The sequence below is a fragment of the Arachis hypogaea genome, chromosome 11, assembly GCF_003086295.3.
Source record: "Arachis hypogaea cultivar Tifrunner chromosome 11, arahy.Tifrunner.gnm2.J5K5, whole genome shotgun sequence".
NCBI lineage: Eukaryota > Viridiplantae > Streptophyta > Magnoliopsida > Fabales > Fabaceae > Arachis > Arachis hypogaea.
The window spans coordinates 28,807,487-28,816,941 of NC_092046.1; the positions used below are offsets into that span (position 1 = coordinate 28,807,487).

At 40.4% G+C, this 9,455-nt stretch overlaps 1 non-coding gene across 1 annotated transcript; it reads left to right on the forward strand.

The window, feature by feature from the left end:
- Positions 1-8,993: 8,993 nt before the first annotated feature.
- Positions 8,994-9,101, forward strand: LOC112724801 (small nucleolar RNA R71). The gene has a single exon (XR_003163946.1). It is a non-coding gene; the product is annotated as a small nucleolar RNA R71 (small nucleolar RNA).
- The last annotated feature ends 354 nt before the right edge of the window (positions 9,102-9,455 follow it).

The following is a 9,455-nucleotide window of genomic DNA, read 5'->3' on the forward strand; positions in this document are numbered from 1 at the left end:
GTTATGCAGTAATGAAGAACAGGTTGAGGCTTTGGAGGTGCATTGTCTTCTGAATCTCTGCTTTCCTACTATCTTCTTCTTCATGCATGCAAGGCTCCTTCCATGGCAAGCTTTATGTTGGGCATCACTGTTGTCAATGGCTACTTCCCGTCCTTTTTCAGTGAAAATATTCCAAATGCGCTGTCACCGCACGGCTAATCATCTGTCGGTTCTCGATCATGTTGGAATAGGATTCATTGATCCTTTTGCGTCTGTCACTATGCCCAACACTCGCGAGTTTGAAGCTCGTCACAGTCATCCCTTCCCAGATCCTACTCAGAATACCACAGACAAGGTTTAGACGTTCCAGATCTCAGGAATGACCGCCAATAATTCTAGCTTATACCACGAAGGTTCCAATCTTAGATTATAAACCCAAGAGATACACATTCAAATTTGATTTCATATAGAACGGAGGTGGTTGTCAGGCACGCGTTCATAGGTGAGAATGATGATGATTGTCACGGATCATCACATTCATCAGGTTGAAGTGCGAATGAATATCTTAGAATAGAAGCAAGCGTGATAGAATGAAAAACAGTAGTAATTACATTAATTCATGAAGAACAGCAGAGCTCCTTACCCCCAACAATGGGGTTTAGAGACTCATGCAATAGAGAATACAATATGAAACGTGTAAAGTGTCATGAGGTATAAGATGAATCACTAAAAGTAGTTTTTATAGTAAACTGTTGACCTAGGGTTACAGAAAATGAGTAAGCTAGGGTGTTTAGTGTAAAAATCCACTTCCGAGGCCCACTTGGTATGTGCTTGGGCTGAGCATTGAAGCTTTCATGTGTAGAGACTTTTCTTGGAGTTAAACGCCAGCTTTTGTGTCAGTTTGGGCGTTTAACTCCAGTTTTTATGCCAGTTCTGGCGTTAAAAGCCAGAATTCTTGAGCTGACTTGGAACGCCTGTTTGGGCCATCAAATCTCAGATAAAGTATAGACTATTATATATTGCTAGAAAGCCCAGAATGTCTACTTTCCAACGCAATTAAGAGCGCGCTAATTGGGTCTCTGTAGCTCCAGAAAATCCACTTCGAGTGCAGGGAGGTCAGAATCCAATAGCATCTACAGTCCTTTTTCAGCCTTTGAATCAGATTTTTGCTCAAGTCCCTCAATTTCAGCCAGAAAATACCTGAAATCACAGAAAAATATACAAACTCATAGTAAAGTCCAGAAAAGTGAATTTTAAATAAAAACTAATAAAAATATAATAAAAACTAACTAAAATATACTAAAAACATACTAAAAACAATGCCAAAAAGCGTATAAATTATCCGCTCATCAGCTACCGTCCGTCCTCTCAGTGAAAATGGTCCAAATGTGCTGTCACCGCACGGCTAATCATCTATCGGTTCTCACTCATGTTGGAATAGGATCCATTGATCATTTTGTGTCTGTCACTACGCCCAACACTCGCGAGTTTGAAGCTCGTCACAGTCATCCCATCCCAGATCCTACTCGGAATACCACAGACAAGGTTTAGACTTTCCAGATCTCAAGAATGCTGCCAATTGATTGTAGCTTATACCATGAAGACTCCGATCTTTCGGAATGGAGGCTAAGAGATACACACTCAAGCTATTGCAGATAGAACGTAAGTGGTTGTCAGGGACGCGTTCACAGGTGAGAATGATAATGAGTGTCACGGATCATCACATTCAACAGGTTGAAGTGCGAGTGAATATCTTGGAATAAGAATAAGCTTGAATTGAATAGAAAAACAATAGTACTTTGTATTAATTAATGAAGGACAGCAGAGCTCCACACCTTAATCTATGGGGTGTAGAAACTCCACCGTTGAAAATACATAAGTGATGAAGGTCCAGGCATGGCCGAATGGCTAGCCCCTGAAACGTGATCAAGAGATCAAAATAGAAACATAAGATAGTCTCAAAAATGATCCAAAGATGAGAAATAAATCACTAAAAGTAGTTTTTATACTAAGCTAGTAGCTAGGGTTACAAAAAATAAGTAAATGATGCAGAAATCCACTTCCGGGCCCACTTGGAGTGTGCCTGGGCTGAGCATTGAGCTTTACATGTGTAGAGACTCCTCTTGCAGTTAAACGCCAGGTTGCAACCTGTTTGTGGCGTTTAACTCTGGTTTGTAACCTGTTTCTGGTGTTTAACTTCAGAATAGGGCAGGAAGTTGGCGTTTAAACGCCAGTTTTCGTCATCAAAACTTGAGCAAAGTATGGACTATTATATATTGCTGGAAAGCCCAAGATGTCTACTTTCCAACGCGATTGAGAGGATGCCAATTGGGTTTCTGTATCTCCAGAAAATCCATTTCGAGTGCAGGGAGGTCAAAATCTAACAGCATCTGCAGTCCTTTTCAGCCTCTGAATCAAATTTTTGCTCAGGTCCCTCAATTTCAGCCAGAAAATACCTAAAATCATAGAAAAACACACAAACTCATAGTAAAGTCCAAAAATGTGATTTTTATTTAAAAACTAACTAATTCATACTGAAAACTACCTAAAAACAATGCCAAAAAGCGTATAAATTATCCGCTCATCACAACACTAAACTTAAATTGTTGCTTGTCTCCAAGCAACTGAAAATCAAATAGGATAAAAAAGAAGAGAATATACTATAAATTCCAAAATATCAATGAAACTTAGCTCCAATTAGATGAGCGAGACTAGTAGCTTTTTGCCTCTGAACAGTTTTGGCATCTCACTTTATTCTTTGAAGTTCAGAATGATTGGCATCTATAGCAACTCAGAATTTAGATAGTGTTATTGATTCTCCTAGTTCAGTATGTTGATTCTTGAACACAGCTACTTTATGAGTCTTGGTCGTGGTCCTAAGCACTTTGTTTTCCAGTATTACCACCGGATACATAAATGCCACAGACACATAACTGGGTGAACCTTTTTAGATTGTGACTCAGCTTTGCTAGACTCCCCAATTAGAGGTGTCCAGGGTTCTTGAGCACACTCTTTTTGCTTTGGACCACGACTTTAACCGCTTAGTCTCAAGTTTTTCACTTGACACCTTCACGCCACAAGCACATGGTTAGGGACAGCTTGGTTTAGCCGCTTAGGCTAGGATTTTATTCCTTTGGGCCCTCCTATCCATTAATGCTCAAAGCCTTGGATCCTTTTTACCCTTGCCTTTTAGTTTAAAGGGTTACTGGCTTTTTGCTCTTGCCTTTTGGTTTAAAGAGCTCTTGGCTTTTTCTACTTGCTTTTTCTTTTTCTTTCTTTCTTTTTTCTTTTATTTTTGCCATATTTTTTTTGCAAGCCTTATTTTTCACTGCTTTTTCTTGCTTCAAGAATCAATTTTATGATTTTTCAGATTATCAATAACATTTCTCCTTTTTCATCATTCTTTCAAGAGCCAACAATTTTAACATTCATAAGCAACAAATTCAAAAATATGCACTGTTCAAGCATTCATTTAGAAAATAAAAAGTATTGTCACCACATCAAAATAATTAAACTAATTTCAAGGATGAATTTGAAATCATGTACTTCTTGTTCTTTTTGTGATTAAAAACATTTTTCATTTAAGAAAGGTGATGGATTCATAGGACATTCATAGCTTTAAGAGATAGACATTTAGACACTAGTGATCATGTAATAAGGCACAAACATGAATAAAACATAAAGCATAGAGAACAAAAACAGAAAAAATAAATAGACAAGGAGATTAAGGAATGGGTCCACCTTAGTGAGGGTGGCGTCTTCTTCCTCTTGAAGAACCAATGGTGCTCTTGAGCTCCTCTATGTCTCTTCCTTGCCTTTGTTGCTCCTCCCTCATGACTCTTTGATCTTCTCTAATTTCATGGAGGATGATGGAATACTCTTGGTGCTCCACCCTTAGTTGTCCCATGTTGGAACTCAATTCTCCTAGGGAGGTGTTAATTTGCTCCCAATAGTTTTGTGGAGAAAAGTGCATCCCTTGAGGCATCTCAGGGATTTCATGATGAGGAATTTCCTCATGCTCTTATTGAGGTCCATGAGTGGGCTCTCCTGTTTGCTCCATCCTCTTTTTAGTGATGGGCTTGTCCTCTTCAATGAGGATGTCTCCCTCTATGACAATCCCAGACAAATTGCAGAGGTGACAAATGAGGTGAGGAAAGGCTAACCTTGCCAAAGTGGAAGACTTGTCAGCCACCTTGTAGAGTTCTTGAGGTATAATCTCATGAAATTCTACTTCCTCCCCAATCATGATACTATGGATCATGATGGCCCGATCTACAGTTACTTCGGATCGGTTGCTAGTAGGAATGATAGAGCGTTGGATGAACTCCAACCATCCTCTAGCCACAAGCTTAAGGTCATGCCTTCTCAATTGAACCGGCTTGCCTCTTGAGTCAATTTTCCATTGAGCTCCTTCCACACATATGTCCATGAGGACTTGGTCCAACCTTTAATCAAAGTTGACCCTTCTAGTGTAGGGGCGTGCGTTTTCTTGAATCATTGGTAATTTGAACGCCAACCTTACATTTTCCAGACTGAAATCTAAGTATTTCCCCCAAACCATTGTAAGCCAATTCTTTGGATTTGGGTTCATACTTTGATCATGGTTCTTAGTGATCCATGCGTTTTCATAGAACTCTTAAACCATTAAGATTCCGACTTGTTGAATAGGATTGGAGAGAACTTCCCATCCTCTTCTTCTAATCTCTTGTCGGATCTCCGGATATTCGCCCTTTTTGAGCTTAAAAGGGACCTCAGGGATCACCTTTTTCTTGGCCACAACTTCATAGAAGTGGTCTTGATGGACCTTTGAGATGAATCTTTCCATCTCCCATGACTCAAAGGTGGAAGCAATTGCCTTCTCTTTCCTCTTTCTTAAGGTTTCTCTGGCCTTAGGTTCCATTAATGGTTATGGAAAAACAAAAAGTAATGCTTTTACCACACCAAACTTAAAAGGTTTGCTCGTCCTCGAGCAAAAGAAGAAAGAAAGTAGTAGAAGAAGAAGAAAATGGAGGAGATGGAGGGAGATATGTGGTTCAGCCAAGGGTTAGAAGTAGTGGTTGTAATGTGTGAATGGATGTGATTGGTGAAGAGGTGATGGGTAAGGGTGATGGAGGTGATTGGTGAAGGGTATTTGGGTAAGAGTGTTATAAAAAGGTGGGAGAGAGAGAGAGAGAGGTGGGGTAGGTGGGGATCCTGTGGGGTCCACAAATCCTGAGGGGTCAAAGATTTAGCATCCCTGCTCTATTTAGGCGTGTAAATGCCCTTAGAGTGTAATCCTGGCGTTTAACGCCAGACTGCTGCTTGTTTCTAGTGTTAAACGCCAAGCTGTAGCCTGTTTCTGGCGTTTAACGCCAGACTGTAGCCTGTTTCTGGTGTTTAACGCCAGCTTGATGCTTCTTTCTGGCGTTAAACGCCAACTTGATGCTCTGTTCTGGTGTTAAACGCCAGTCCGGTGCCTGTTTCTGGCGTTTAACGCCAGCTTGATACTTCTTTCTGGCGTTAAACGCCAGTCTGATGCTTCTTTACTGGCGTTTAAACACCAGTAAGCTTATCCTCCAGGGTGTGCTATTTTTAATGCTGTTATTCATTCTGTTTTTGATTTTTCAGTTGTTTTTGTGACTTCACATGATCATCAACCTACAGAAAACATAAAATAACAATGGAAAATAAATAGATATAATTAAATAACATTGGGTTGCCTCCCAATAAGCGCTTCTTTAATGTCAATAGCTTGACAGTGAGCTTTCATGAAGCCTTACAAATAATCAGAGCAGGGTTGGTGCCTCTCAACACCAAACTTAGAGTTTGAATGTGGGGGTTTTGTTTGACTCTATATTGAGAGAAGCTTTTCATGCTTCCTTTCCATGGTTACAGAAGGAGAACCTTGAGTTTTGAATACAAGGTAGTCCTCATTCAACTTAAGGACCAACTCTCCTCTGTCAACATCAATCACAGCCTTTGCTGTGGCTAGGAAGGGTCTGCCAAGGATGATGGATTCCTCTTCATCCTTCCCAGTGTCTAGGATTATGAAATCAGCAGGGATGTAAAGGCTTCCAACCTTTACTAGCACATCCTCTATTATTCCATAAGCCTGTTTCATTGATTTGTCTGCCATCTCTAGTGAGATTCTTGCATCTTATACCTCAAAGATTCCCAATTTCTCTATTACAGAGAGTGGCATGAGGTTTATCCCTGACCCCAGGTCACATAGAGCCTTCTCAAAGATCATGCTGCCTATGGTACAAGGTATGAAGAATTTTCCGGGATCCGATTTCTTCTGAGGTAATGTCTGCCTCATTAATGCATTCAGTTCATTAGTGAACAAGGGGGGTTCATCCTCCCAAGTCTCGGTACCAAATAACTTGGCATTCAGCTTCATGATTGCTCCTAGATATTTAGCAACTTGCTCTTCAGTGATGTCTTCATCCTTTCCAGAGTAAGAATATTCATCAGAGCTCATAAATGGCAGAAGGAGATTCAATGGAATCTCTATGGTCTCTGTATGAGCCTCAGATTCCTTTGGTTCCTCAAAGGGGAACTCCTTTCTGTCCAAAGGACATCCCATGAGGCTTTTCTCACTGGGACTCACGTCCTCTTCACTCTCTCCAGGTTCGGCCATGATGGTCATGGTTATGGCCTTGCACTCTCACTTGGGATTTTCTTCTGTATTGCTTGGGAGAGTACTGGGAGAAGTTTCAGTAATCTTCTTACTCAGCTGACTCACCTGTGCCTCCAAATTTCTAATGGAGGACCTTGTTTCATTCATGAAACTTAGTGTGGTATTGGATAGATCAGAGACTATGGTTGCCAGGCTAGAATGGCTCTTTTCAGAATTCTCTATCTGTTGCTGAGAAGATGATGGAAAAAGCTTGCTATTGCTAAACCTATTTCTTCCACCATTATTATTGAAGCCTTGTTGAGGCTTCTGTTGGTCCTTCCATGAAAAATTTGGATGATTTCTCCATGAAGGATTATAGGTGTTTCCATAGGGTTTTCCCATGTAATTCACCTCTGCCATTGCAGGGTTCTTAGGATCATAAGCTTTGATGAGCGGATAATTTATACGCTTTTTGGCATTGTTTTTAGTATGTTTTTGGTATATTTTAATTAGTTTTTATTATATTTTTATTATTTTTTAAATAAAAATCACTCTTCTAGACTTTACTACGAGTTTGTGTGTTTTTCTGTGATTTCATGTATTTTCTGGCTGAAATTGAGGGACCTAAGCAAAAATCTGATTCAGAGGCTGAAAAAGGACTATAGATGCTGTTGGATTCTGACCTCCCTGCACTCAAAGTGGATTTTCTGGAGCTACAGAAGCCCAATTGGCACACTCTCAATTGCGTTGGAAAGTAGACATCCTGGGTTTTCCAGCAATATATAATAGTCCATACTTTGCCCAAGATTTGATGGCCCAACCAGGCGTTCCAAGTCAGCTCAAGAATTCTGGCGTTTAACTCCAAAAATGGCACAAAAGCTGGAGTTAAACGCCCAAACTGGCACAAAAGCTGGCGTTTAACTCCAAGAAAAGTCTCTACACATGGAAGCTTCAATGCTCAGCCCAAACACACACCAAGTGGGCCCGGAAGAAGATTTCTGCATTAATTACTAATTTCTGTAAACCCTAGGCTACTAGTTCTCCATAAATAGGACCTTATACTTTTGATCTTTGAGAAGTCTTATGCTATCTTAGACACGTTTGAAGGCTGGCCATTCGGCCATGCCTAGACCTTGTTCTTATGTATTTTCAACGGTGGAGTTTCTACACACCATAGATTAAAGTGTGGAGCTCTGCTGTTCTTCATGAATTAATACAAAGTACTATTGTTTTTCTATTCAACTCAAGTCTATTTCTTCTCCAAGATATTCATTCGTTCTTCAACTTGATGAATGTGATGATCCGTGACATTCATCATCATTCTCACCTATGAACATGTGTCTGATAACCACCTCTGTTCTACTAGCAATGGCTTGAATGCATATCTCTTGGGTTTCTAATCTAAGATTGGAACCTTCGTGGTATAGGCTAGAATTATTGGTGGCCATTCCTGAGATCCGGAAAGTCTAAACCTTGTCTGTGGTATTCCGAGTAGGATCCGGGAAGGGATGACTGTGACGAGCTTCAAACTCGCGATTGTGGGGCGTGTGACAGACACAAAAGGATCAATGGATCCTATTCTGACATGATCGAGAACCGACAGCTGATTAGCCGATATTGTGACAGAGCATCAGGACCATTTTCACTGAGAGGACGGGATGTAGCCATTGACAATGGTGATGCCCAACATAAAGCTTGCCATGGAAAGGAGTATGAATGATTGGAAGAAGGCAATAGAAAAGCAAAGGTTCAAGGGGAACAAAGCATCTTCATACGCTTATATGAAATCCACCAATGAATTACATAAGTATCTCTATCTTTATTTTATGTTTATTTTCATCACCTTAAACTCCAAAATCATTTGAATCCGCTTGACTGAGATTTACAAGATGATCATAGCTTGCTTCAAGCCGACAATCTCCGTGGGATCGACCCTTACTCATGTAAGGTTTATTACTTGGACGACCCAGTGCACTTGCTGGTTAGTTGTGCGGAATTGTGACAAAGTGTGATTCACGTTTGGGAGCTCCAAGTCCTTTGGCACCATTGTTGAAGATCACAATTTCGCATACCAAGCTTCTTCTTCAGAAGATGCTTCTTTAGTATTGTTGGATGCAGCTTGCAATCCATTCAGACTCTGAGAAATCATATTGACTTGCTGAGTCAATATTTTGTTCTGAGCCAATATGGAATTCAGAGTATCAATTTCAAGAACTCCCTTCTTTTGAGGCATTCCATTGTTCACAGGACTCCTCTTAGAGGTGTACATGAACTGGTTATTTGCAACCATTTCAATGAGTTCCTGAGCTTCTACAGGGGTTTTCAGATGAAGAGATCCTCCTGCAAAATGGTCTAATGACATTTTTGACAACTCAGACAGACCATCATATAATATACATATGATGCTCCATTCTGGAAGCATGTCAGTAGGACACCTTTTGATCAATTGCTTATATCTTTCCCAAGCTTCATAGAGGGACTCACCTTCCTTCTGTCTGAAGGTTTGGATTTCCACTCTAAGCTTGCTCATCTTTTGAGGTGGAAAGAATTTGGCCAGGAAAGTACTGACTAGCTTTTCCCAAGAGTTCAGGCTTTCCTTACGTTGTGAATCCAACCATGTTCTAGCTCTGTCTCTTACAGCAAAAGGGAAAAGCATAAGCCTGTAGACCTCGGTATCAACTCGATTGGTCTTGACAGTGTCACAGATTTGCAAGAATTCAGCTAAGAACTGATGAAGATCTTCCAATGGAAGTCCATGAAACTTGCAATTCTACTGCATTAGAGAAACTAATTGAGGCTTAAGCTCAAAGTTGTTTGCTCCAATTGCAGGAATTGTGATGCTTCTTCCATAGAAGTTGGAAGAGGGTGCAATAAAGTC